The 12,889-nt window shown below is 43.1% G+C and overlaps 1 protein-coding gene across 1 annotated transcript in view; it reads left to right on the top strand.

The window, feature by feature from the left end:
* Positions 1–12,889, top strand: part of Negr1 (neuronal growth regulator 1) — a 674,664-nt gene that overhangs the window by 536,120 nt on the left and 125,655 nt on the right. The gene's annotated exons all lie outside the window — the stretch shown is intronic.

A 12,889-nucleotide genomic window follows, 5' to 3' on the forward strand; every position in this document is an offset into this window, starting at 1 on the left:
CTGGGCTTTATTGCATTTGCACGTGAACATTGTATGCATGTTCATGTGTGGGTAGTGTGCTTACCCCTGGGTGTACATGTGGAGGTCAAATATCTATACCCAGGTTCATTCCCTCTGCACAGAAGAGGCAGGGAGATCTCTCTGCCTTGTTTCTTGGACACAGCCTCTCACTTAACCAGAATTCGCCATATTGGCTGGGCTGGTAGGCGCCTCCTACCCCTATCTTCCCAGTTCCGAGATTATAGGCATTTCCCACGGCCCTGGCTTTTCCTGGGGGAGTGAACATAGACCCTAACGACCAGCAGGCACTTTACCCCTTAGCTGTTTCTTTATCCTTCTGCTTTTGAAATCAGAATCAGAAGTTGGTATGCTGAAAACAGCCTCCCATCCCAACAGAAGGTTTATCTCAATGATGAAGGCTGTCCCCAGCATGACTCCTTCTAAGCTACCATGTTTTTGCCTCAATGTTTGGAAATGTTTTATATGCATGTCTTGTAATAGGGAGAGTTCAGTTTCTCAATCATTTCGCTAATTAACTTATGCTGTCCACAATTCTATATCTTCCTCTCAATGACTTTCTAGGAGACTCCAAGGCTTAAACATGGCTGGTGTGCAGTTCCCCTCATTCCACTCTCTGAGCTTGTGCATCCTCTGAGATAGCCTGTATGTGGTTCTGAAAACCCAGGTTGGAAAGTTCATTTGTGGTCATCTGTGTGACTGTTATCCTGGAGAGTGCCGCTCTGCTTTCTGAAAGTCACAAAGCCCTCTGCTCAGATATAATCTCATTTGGTTGCCCAAGAAATATCCATGAGCATGAGGCAATCTTGTCAACATCTGTAGTAAATGAAGCCTCAATTCTTCCTTCCATTAAGACATCTCTGCCAGAGACCTGAGCTTCCTGTTCTCCATAAAAGGTAGTTTAACGCTGATTAAGATTGTCTTACCTGTCTTTCAAACTCAGATTTGGATCTGTAGCCATTAGCTCCTAAAAGCTAACAGTAAGAATCACTTGCCCTCCAAATATGGGGTCCTGTCAGTGCTCACCTCATTTCCAATCACCTCTAATGCTCTGGAGTCATGCCCCTCCCAAATCCTTTAAGCATAGCCAAAAGGCTCCAGTGATCCTGGGGGACCTTTGCAGCCTATAGCGAATGTAGCAATGGGATATAGTCAATGTAGGCAGGAAGCTTTAGTCCCACCAATGTTTCCAAAACTCACACACCTGTAGTATATATCACAATCAGATGCACATATGAAAGGTAGAAACACAGACAGTTCAGAAGGTAGTGCACACCTACCACTGTTGGAGTTATAGATAAAGAAATACTCAAACTCCCTACCAATGCTACAATAATGTCCTCTCAAACAACCATAAGGCAGTTTCTATGTGGAACTCAGGAGAGTCAAGGATCTTCCTACAGTACATGGCTGCACATAGGTGATCTGCCCTGAGAGCCTGGGCTGTTCAGATGTTCACCTCATCAGAGTGAAGCTCACCCATTGCCATATGGAGGAGCTCTCTGAGCTGCCAATAGATGCTAGTTCCTAAGAGAGAGTGCCAGCAGGTGCCCATGCCCTTCCTTCTGCTTGCAGAAAGCAAAGCATTTCCTAAGTGTCTGCACAAGTTGGGGCAGTTGGTGGCAGAGCTTGGGTCTCATAAATCATCAGGAAGGGTCCATGGGGTCAACCCCGTTACTCTGACACTCAGATAGCTCCGCAGTCTATCAGAAATGGTTTGGAAAGACAAAACACCAAGAGAAATACCATTTCAGGTCAATTACTGATTCTCAGAGAAACACTCACTAATAACTCCCAATGATTGTAGTTAAGGACCCAGAAACAAAATGGGATTAGGTGTGCATGCCATATCAGATATATCAGGTTTCAGAGTTTCTTTTGAGCCCCCAGGACCCTATCCAGGAGGAAGTTTCTGTCAGAGATTCCACCAGCATGGAATAGTTCTTGCAAGTTCTTTGGTTCCCAGAAATCTTTCATCTGTGACCCTTCTATAAACATTCAAAATTAATATACACAGAATATTACTTGTAATTAAGAAAATGTTTACAAATGTCCATATCTCTTACTTCACGACTGTCAAAGATAAATTTTCATTCAGATAAACATACTTGCATATGTATACACACATGCACACACTTACACAATACACAGATACACACAGAGACATACACATATACACTCACACATAGATGCACATATGCACTCACATGTACATACATGCACAACCACACACAAATGTGCAAAGACACACATGCACTCACACACTCAAACACATACACACATAGACACACATGAACATACACATATAGAGATACATACACACAGGTAGATACACAAAGACAAAGATACACACATGCAGACATGCACAATCACACACAGAGATACAGATAAATGCACAGAGACATGCACACTCACACACATGCACACATACATTCACATGGCCAGGGAGATGATGCTGGTGGCAGTTCCTGGCAGGTGGCCTTGGTGTTGTGCCATGTGAATAATATCTCCACAGGACTACTTGAGTGACTTCTCGCCATGGCAACAGGCTTTCTCCAGAATCAAGCTGTGATACCATGCTTCTCATGACCTTTACCACACTTCCCATCACCTTGTGTTAGACTGGCATTGTCTGTACTGCAGTGGTTATTAGCTGCATGGGACAGCCCTACTGTCCACAGAAGGGGACTTGCAGGCAATGCCATCAAGAGGAGAGATCATCAGTTGCCATCTTCAAAGATGGCTCCCACACACACTGTGTCCCATTGATAATCTAGTTGGGTTTATACTAGAAATATTGCCAGTTTAATTTAGTTTGTTGCACTGTTTTAGCAACTATCATGAGAGCGACTACATTTATATACTTTTTATTAAATCATCATCCAGTGGAACAAGGTAGTCATCTTTAAACAGCCTACTCTCAGCAACCTGCCAGGGACAATCCTAATAAGCTAAATTTTATTCTATGTACATTTTAATATTGGGAAAATTAGGATTAGAGATAATTGATATAAAGTACCAAGCACTTAAAATTTCTTGTCTTGATAGCATTAACATCTTGTGTTAGATCGTAACTTTTTGCATGATTGCATGGTACAATTTTTTCCTCCTTTTCAAGATTTCCTGAAATTCAAGCCCAAAGCCCAGAAATCTGTGCTTTCTGTTTTCTCATGATCAGTTAGTCTGCCTGAGGCTTTTAGATGTTAGGTATATTTATTAGTTCATTCCACATGTGTGTGTGAGAGAGTCAAAATATCTACTATACTCCATAAATTTATATTTACCAATTAAAAACAGAATGGTAAATCAATAAATGCATTTTAAAAATATAACTCTAGTTATGTAGCACAGGGGCTAATTCTACTCATGCATTAAGGTCTTTAATTCTAGGAGTGTGTCCTTCCTGACCAATCACCATAACTTAAGATAGGAATATAAAATTTACAAATGAACTCAAAACAAATGACTCCAATGAATTCAAAAGAAATTCACAGTGCAACATTAAAAACTATCAATTGATAAGTTAAAAAAAATAATGTGCTCTTAAAACTGTGCTATTAGGACTTCACACCTTAGGGACTGTACCATCATGTCTTTTTACACAACACGTTCCCAGCTTAGTCTGTGCAGATGTAAGTATTATTTATAACATTCACCAAAGAATAAAAATGACCATTGCGGCCAGCTTAGCATTTTTGTGAAGGATGAGTCACCTCCATGCACAAAACATGTTTACAGAGACTCATACAAATGCATGCACAGATTCACATATGTGTGCAGATATCACTGTAGAAAAATGCAGAAAATTAACCACATAGATGACTTATCACATATGATGACCTTGTAGGGTCAGTGCCTTACTGTTATCTGACTGTGATAAAACACAATAACCAAGCCAAGGCAACTTATAAAAGAGAGTGTTTAATTTGACTTGTGGTTTCAGAGGATTAGAGTCCATGACGGTTGAACAAAAGGATATTTCACATCTTGATCCACTTGATCCACATCTGAGAGAGAGAGAGAGAGAGAGAGAGAGAGAGAGAGAGAGCGCACACTGAGAATGCATGAAGAAATATTTCAGTGGACAATTTGATTGAAGGATAAAATGTAAGAGGAAGAAGAGCTTCCTACCCATATGACAATCAAGGTGAAATCTGGTGTCATTATCTGAGACTGGGACACAGGAAGGAGGCTTGTGATTTGTCCGTGGGATGATGAGAGACACAGTGGATCAAGGCGTCACTACTGTGCAGAGTTCACCATTCAACAAGTGTCTCTGTGCTCTTAAGACTCATAGCTATAAACTCCAAGTCAAGCTCTGATCTGACGACATTCCCATGTGTTCTCTCCACTACATGACAGGCCATCACAGTCTGGCCTCACTTTACTTCTCAGATTTTATAATCTAACACTTCTGCCTCCCACCACCTGAGCCAACACAATCCTCTCCTTAGTTGGCACCTTTGCTGGTAAGACCCTTGCATGTACATGCACATACGTGCATACACTCACATGCATGTACATGCACTCACATGCACATATGCAAACACAGATACATGCACACACAAACAGATGCACATGCGCTCATACGTGTGCACATGCGCTCATATGTGTGCACATATGCATATGCATGCATGCATATCACATACACATGCACTCATGTGCACACTAACATACCCTGTCCCCTGATATTCCTGCATGTTTCCTCTCACTACCCAGTCTCTAGTCCCAGTGCAGATACCCCTGTCTCCAGCAAAGCCTCTAGAGTCTTTCATTATTGGGAATTTGCAGGATTTCTGAATGGAGCAGGATCCTCAATGCCCAGTTGGGAATGACCCAAGGGCCAAAGATGCTGGACACACAAGATAATCAAAGACAATCTAGAAAATATCTCCAAATTGAGTACGTTATGCCAAAGAAAATTAGTGATCTGTACCCTTGTGGGAGTGTGTAGAGCAGAAACAGGATTTAATAAGAATATTACAGAAAAGAGAAAAGTTGAAGTTAAATCACAATAAGGAAAAAAAAGGAAAAGTAAGAGAGGCTCCTAAGAGTTGGGTTTCCCATGGGAGAGAGAAACCGAGAGACTCTTCTTGTGTGTCTTGCTCAGTTATCACACATATAGGTGCAAGTCTTGTTTACATATGTCTTAGGGTTTCCATTGCTAGGATGAGACACCATGACCATGGCAACTCTTATAAAAGAAAGGATTTAACTGGGGCTGCCTACAGTTTCAGAGATTTAGTCTCCCTCCCTTCCCTTCTCTCCAGGGAGGAGGAGAATGTGAGGGAATGGGATGCTCAAGAAGGGGGAAGAACAGAGATGGAGAGAAAGGAAAGACATACCTTGATCGAGGAAGACATTAAAGGGCTAGTGAGGAACATGGTACTAGGGAATCCACAAGGATAACCCCAGCTAAGACTTTAAGCAACAGTGGAGAGGATGCCTACACTGGCCTTCCCCTATAATCAGATTGATGACTACTTTAATTGTCATCATAGAACCTTCTTCCCGCAGCTTATGGAAGCAGATACAGAGATCTACAGTGAAGCACTGGGCTGAACTACTGGAGACCAGTCCAAGAGAGGGAGGACTTATAATATGAGCAAAGGGGTCAAGACCATGATGGTGATACCCACAGAAACAGCTGACCTGAGCTAGAGGGAGCTCACTGATTCTGGACTGATAGCAGAGGAACCTGCATAGGACCAAACTAGGCCCACTGAATGTGGGGGACACTTGGGAGGCTTGGTCAGTCTGTGGGGCCACTGGCAGTGGGATCAGGATTTATCCCTAGTGATTGAACTAGCATCTTGGATCACATTATCTTTAGAGGGATACCTTGATCAGCTTAGATATGGGCGGGGCTTGGTCTTGCCTTGAAGTGAAGTGCCAGACTTTGTTGACCCCCCATGGGAAACCTTACCCTTTCTAAGGAGTAGATGGGGTGGGGTGAGGGAAGGGCATGGGAACAGGGATGGCTATGTAAAATGAGAAGAGATTATATTTTAAAAATCTCAACAAAATATTTAATCCATTATCATCATGATGGGCGGCATGCAGGCAGACATGGTGCTGGAGAAGGAGCTGGGAGTCCTACATTTTGATCTGCAGGCAACGGAAAGTGAACTGTGTCACTGGGCGTGGCTTGAGCATATATGAGAACTCAAAGCCTACTTCCACAGTGACACACTTCATTCAACAAGGTCACACCTATTCCAACAAATTCACAGCTAGTAGTACCAATCCCTATGGTGATCTCATTTTCTTTCAGACCACCACAACCCTCAAGGCCTCTTATTCCTCCTCTTGTTGTTCAGACCTTACTGTGTTTTACTGTGAGCCATTTTCCCTTGATACCTCCAGAACAATGCCTCCTGCCCCAGGAGGAGGTGCTCCAACAGGACTCTTGGATGTTCTCCCATCCTCAGATCTATCAATGTATTAACTTCTCTTTTTAAGCTCCAGTGTGTGTGAGCAAGGATTCTGTCTTTGCCCTCTTCCTGGCACCTGCTATGATGTGTGTGCAACTATGTGTTGCACAAGTGAGTTATGGGTGTAGCAATTCTAAGGCCACCATCCCATCCCCGTCTCTGTATGCAAGCTCACATTTGTGTGGTTCTCCATAGACAAGTACACACGTGTGACTGGAGAAGAGGTCACCTGTGTTGATCACTGCAGAGGAAACTGTCCACACTGTTATTGAGAATCAAGGTCTCTTAGGGGTTTGGATCTTGTCAGATAGTCTAGTCTAGATGGCCATCCTCCTGTCTCCATGTGCCTAGCACTTGGATTTTAAGTGTATGTCACCATGCCTGGCTTTGTTTCTCTTTTGTTGTTGTTTGGTTCGTTGGTTTTATTAACACAGGTTTATGAGATCAGGTTCAAGACCTGGTACTTATAAGGCAAACACTTTACCCAGGGATCTATCTCCCAAAAGTCACTTTTATTTTTTTTTTTTTATTTTTTTATTTTTTTTTTTCAAAAGTCACTTTTAAATGGGAAAGAGAGTACATCCAAATTGATCCTCTCGCCTTAGTCAATGTCAACCCAACCCCAACATGATGAGAAAAAAGAAAATACTTTCTGTTGCTCACCTGTGACTTCCTTTTGTGTGACTGTGATCTCGACAATACATTTCTACTAAAAACTGAGCATTAAACTCTTGGGCAAGCAGCTATTAGACAACAATGAGGACACTAAGAGAGACACACATAGATCTAATCTACATGGGAAGTAGAAAAAGACAAGATCTCCTGAGTAAATTTGGAGCATGGGGACCTTTGAGAGGGTTGAAGTGGGGAGAGGAAAGGCAGGGAGGGGAGCAGAGAAAAGTGTAGAACTCAACAAAAATCAATAAAAAAGAAAACAGTTCAAGCAGAGTGAAGAGATTCAGTCATTGCCGAGGTTGTCAAGGGCACGGGACCCACTGTTATTCTCTGTAGCCTTTGTTTATTCCATGTGGGGCTTCAAGGGTCCCTCCCAAAGTAAATCAAACTGTCCCTCATAAGGCAGCCCAAAAGTCTCTGATCTAAATTTATTAATTTCATTAAAATTGATAGAGTAAACAAGGCATACATTTTAAATAGCTTAATAAAGTCTAAAATCATTAAAGTATCCTAATGTATTATAATAATATTAATTTATTCAGATGCACAACTAAAGATAGATATCACTTAGGGCTCAGACAGTGATGCATAATAGTCTCCAGAATGCTCCCAGGAATAAACGCTGCCTTACTGCTCTCCAGCCTCAAGTGTCAAGCCTCATAGTAAAGTAACAGGAGGCTGCAGCTGCGGGCCATGGAACCCCCTTCCCCACCGCTTTCTCACAGCTGCAGGCCATGGAACCCCCTTCCCCACAGCTTTCTCACAGCTGCAGGCCATGGAACCCCCTTCCCCAAGGCTTTCTCACAGCTGCGGGCCATGGAACCCCCTTCCCCACGGCTTTCTTGCTGCTCTCATTCCTTCTTTTCACTTTTGGTTTCTTTTGCCTGCCATGGGGATCTCCCAAAAGCCTGGATGAGATTGATAATGGGCACATGGCTGATACTGAGTCTGGCATGTCCTGAAGTCACAATGCTGTGATATTTGCCATCGCTTACCTGGCTTTAAAAATAATTTAAATACTTAAAAACAATTTCCTGTATATCCAGTATTGAATATGTGGCTGTGGTCTGAGAAGCAGTGTGTCCTCTCATAGGAGCAGACCCTGTCACTGAACAGTGGTTTCACATGTCCTACTCTGGTCTGCTACATTTGAGGTACACGTTTGAGTACACATGGCCATTTAAAAACAACTTTTGCACCCATGGTTGGCTACTGGGCTAGTTTCTCCCATTTCACAGATGAAAGCATGGGGGTTTATAAGGATATAACAGCCTAATTCACGTAGCCAAGCTTGACAATCACTGAGTGCCATGCTTTAACTGGCCAGCACTATCCTACAACGTGCTTAGGATACAATACATAAGAAAGGCATTGAGAAATGTTTTCACTAAACAGCTTCACACTCATAAGCAAGACGGACAGGAATCCAAAGTATGCACAAAAATGTCTGAAGATGTGCAGCTAAGTCCACATGAGGAGAGGTGACTGACGTTCATCTGGTAACACAGCCAGGCCAGGTTTGAGCTCAGCCACACCACAACTTTACTAGAACTTGAACTCTGGGGACAGTTTTAATAACTAAAGAAGTCACATTTTTGGTTCATGACTGATTTGCTGCCATTCTGGACCATGTTGCATAAGGAGAGATTATCCACCCCCCCCCCCGTTATACAATGGGCCAACAGATGAAACCACAAGCAGTCACTCCTGTCAGTGGGGTGTGTGCTGGGGCACAGCTCCCAGAGGGAGGAAGAGAGCATTTGTAGCTCCTCATCCCAAGCCTGAGAGACTGACTCCAGGGGAGGCCAGTGGCAGCTGTGAGCATAGCCTCACTCACGGCAAAACTAAATTCCAGAATTTGTCACGAGGCCCAGAAAGATATCCAGGAAGCCCCCAGAATCAAAGCTTGCTGTGCAGTGACTTTCAACTCCGTTAGACTCTCCACCTGGAGAGAGCCCAGCTTTCTTGGCACGACTGCATCATGTCAGCTCGTTCTTTTGCTCTGCTGGTTTTGTTCCATGGCCCAACTCAGCTTTCCTGAAGCATCTGTCTCCTGGACTCAAACACAACACCCAGTTTCTTCTTGAAGAGTTCAACACTAACTGCTGTGCTGGGTGTACACCTGCAGTCAGAGGAGAGCCTGATTTGAACATTGGTAGAAGATGAATTAGCTTAATTCTTCTAAATTTCTGTTTCCTCTTCTCTGAACTAGGACTAATAACACCTATCTCCCATGGTGGCTGAGAACATCCATTCATATTCTCAGCAAGTTTTCACTGAATGAATATCTTGACACCACACGTTCATATACAAATGCTGGAGATTTTCGGTTATGTATTGAGAACAATTACCACCTTCCACATATATGTGAAGCATTTCCATGCATGGTGAGAATAGAAAAACAGCCATGACTCTGGGCCCATGGCATTTATTGTTAATTCTGGCCTGGAAAGAAAGAGCGGACAATAGTCCTAAAAGCAGAGCGAGGCCTGAGACCGAGCAAGGCACAATGCCACCTCCCCAGTTGTGTTTGCAATCTTAGCCATTGATACTGATACTGTGCTGTTGAGTTTTCTCTGGTGACGTTGCTACTGGCTCTCCTGGTCACCTTAGATAGCTATAGCCCATAATTTGTGATCATGTGGTGGCTAAGTACCCCTGGTTTCCATGTGTTACCCCAGGCGCTGGAAACTACAGGACTCTGCTCTAATACAGTGATTCCTTGTGGGGCTGTGTTCTCAGCAGCCCACAGAAGATGCTGGCAAAGCAAACAGCCTGCAGCTCACAGATTTATCAGGCATTGGCAAAAGACAGAGAGTCAGAGCCATGGCCCTCAATTTGAAGCTAACTTCGCCTGGTACCAGGAGTGGAGGACAGCAGGGTCTGAGTAGTTGAAGGATCTTATACCCAAGTTCTCCTGGTGAACGTTAACAAGGATAAATGGACAGGTACTTTCCTGTAAGTACCACAGGCTCTGGCTGTTCTTGTCAGGAACAGGAAGCCTGGTGCATGATGTTAACTCCTCCTTCAGCAGAGATTCTCTTCCTGGTAGGGAAAGGGTACAAGAAACCAATCATCAGGCAGTATAAAACAATATAAGAGAATGTTTATATTTCTATCTCTATGTCATTTCTTTTTGTCCTTTCAGCTTTACCCAAGCGTTCTCTGTATAACAGTCCTGGCTGTCCTGGAACTCACTCTGTAGACCAGGCTGGCCTCAGATTCATTGAGATCCAGCTGCTTCTACCTCCCAAGTGCTGGGATTAATGGTGTGCGCCACCACCACCTGACTCTATCTCTTTATCTACAGGACCTCACCTGGCCAAGCTAGGCACCACCTTCCTCCATGACTAAGGATCACCTTGAAGCTTCAGAGGGCTTGCCCTGTCTCCACCACCTAATTAGAAGTGTATGCTGTCACACCCCTCTTATAAAATGCTGGGGATCAAACCCAGCTTTGAATTCTCAAGCAAGACCCTACAAATGTCCCTAGGTTCTCACCTAAGAAAGTCTCTTCATAAAAAAAAAATATAGTTATAGAGAATCATCTTGAAATAAATTTTCAAAAAGAAAAATAAATCAGCAATTAAAATATTGACTATTTGGTTTTGATCACATTAATATCATACATGCTAGAGCTTTTAAGACGGCTTTCAGTTTGGCATTCAGTGCCTAGGGTAGGGTTCATCTGTGGCAGAGCTGCTTCTTCTCCTTGGTTTCAGCCTTTAGAAAGCCAGACTTTATGATAATCTAGTTTCTGACCCCTTGACTCCATATGGAGGAGGACCCCCCTCCTCCATAAAGACTTAGCAAATGTTTTCAGAATTGATTGACTATTTGATAAAACTCTCAGGCCAAGATCCCTGTGATAAAATCACCGAGGTACATCCTCTGGACACACAAACCACTTCGGTAGTTGCACTGTCTGAGAGAGCTTTGCACAGCACTCCAGGTGAGGAGCATGTCTTAAAAGGTGTTTACGGGATCAACAGTTCTGCAACTTCCAGTTGTAGAAGGAAGTTAGCTATAGACTTCATTGATTTCAGGAAAGCAGCTTCCCCCTGAGACAGCCCTGAGGGAAGACGCTTCTCTCTCTAAGTCCTCATCATCTCCCGGCTGGTGGGCTGGTACTCTCCAATGCTGCTGTGGTAACGGTGCAGATGCTCCTGCTGGGATGTTCTAGCAGGGGCTGCACAGAGCATGGGCACACTAGTGCATGACTCAGCGACATCTGTAGAGCAGGAAACTGAAAGCCAACGCACCCAGAGAGAAAGCCATGGCAAAGATAAGAAAGAGAGCTTCTGAATGCGCTCCCTTGAGAACATCTCAGAGTTCAAGCAGAAGATTCTAGTTCATTTCTTCTCAGTTCTGTAGCAACAAGACAGTTCTGGTTTGGGGCACATTGGGAATTCAGGAATCCAGGAAATTTCAGAGCCCTTGGAAAATGTGTCTATAACAGACATGGCCACAATGACTTAAACCCCAGTACCAATGCAGGCAGGGAAATGAAACTGACCTGAACATGTATTATATACAATCATTTGAAATAAAGAATTTAAAGGGATGCATATAGAACATGGTAGAGTGTTCATTTAGCCCTGGGTTCAATCTCAGGCATCAAATTATATTACTTAATTAATCCGTTGGTTAAAGGCATGAAAGCTTATAATAAGGCACTAGGAATTTATCACACATTTTCGTTTTGAAATATTTGCATCCTATATTCTTATTTAGAATTGGGGATCTTTATTACTGTTGAAGTTTAAGTTTTGTTTAATCTTTATTCTACTAAAGTTTTATTAATCTGTTTAAAGTTTACATTTTGAATAAGTCAAATTCAACCACTAAGGAAATTGAAGTAATGCCCAGAGTAATCATATCTTGCTACTTCTGATTTTTATTACCAGTAGAATGGTTTGTGATGATTCAGTGTGAGCTAGAGAGCATAAGTCAGTGCATATTCCATGGAGGCCATGTATGAGCTTCTTCATGATCAGACACGTATGGTACAGAAACATACAGGAGAGGAAAATCTACCTGGCCATTTGCAGGGGGAATTTACCCACCCTGTATTACTGAGTCTCTTTTACATAAGTCTGAGATTATCCAAACAAAAGGTAAAAACTGGTTTTATCTTCATTGAGGCAGAACTTATATTTATAAAGAAAACGTCTTCCATTTGGCTTCATCTCCTGTACCCCGACTCCACTGACCTATGTATACACGTACTTGGGACACCACTGTGGATGGCGCACAATTCCAACATCATACAAAGCATGCCCCTGTACTCTGGACTTTTTTAGGAGCTTCAAAAAATTCAGTCTGTCCAGGAAACCTCATGTATGTGCCAACTGAAGAACAATGAAATAGTAGGCTGCACAGGGAAGAGAGTCCTTTAAGAAACAATAGAAAAACACAGACCAGATGACATGAGGTCTGAGCAACAGGAGCAGTAGGAGGTGAGCACCAAGGGTCGAATCAGGAAGAGGCAGAAACGGAGAGATGTTATCTGTTACTAAAACATGGAGCCAGGCCAGCTCACTTGAGTGAGGGCCTGAGATGCTGTGTTTGGCAAGACACATTCAGGAAGTCAGTAATGTCAAGGAGAAGTCAATCCTAAAATGGGACGGGTGTGCTGCTGGCTTCTGGATGCTCTCTGCTTTGCTATGCTTCTCTCTCTAGGTTGAAGGATGTCATCTCTGCCTTGGTTGTCCATGGCAACAGCTATATGGCATTGACTTTTGACTTGAATCCTATCACAG

The sequence above is a fragment of the Arvicola amphibius genome, chromosome 14, assembly GCF_903992535.2.
Source record: "Arvicola amphibius chromosome 14, mArvAmp1.2, whole genome shotgun sequence".
Lineage (NCBI taxonomy): Eukaryota > Metazoa > Chordata > Mammalia > Rodentia > Cricetidae > Arvicola > Arvicola amphibius.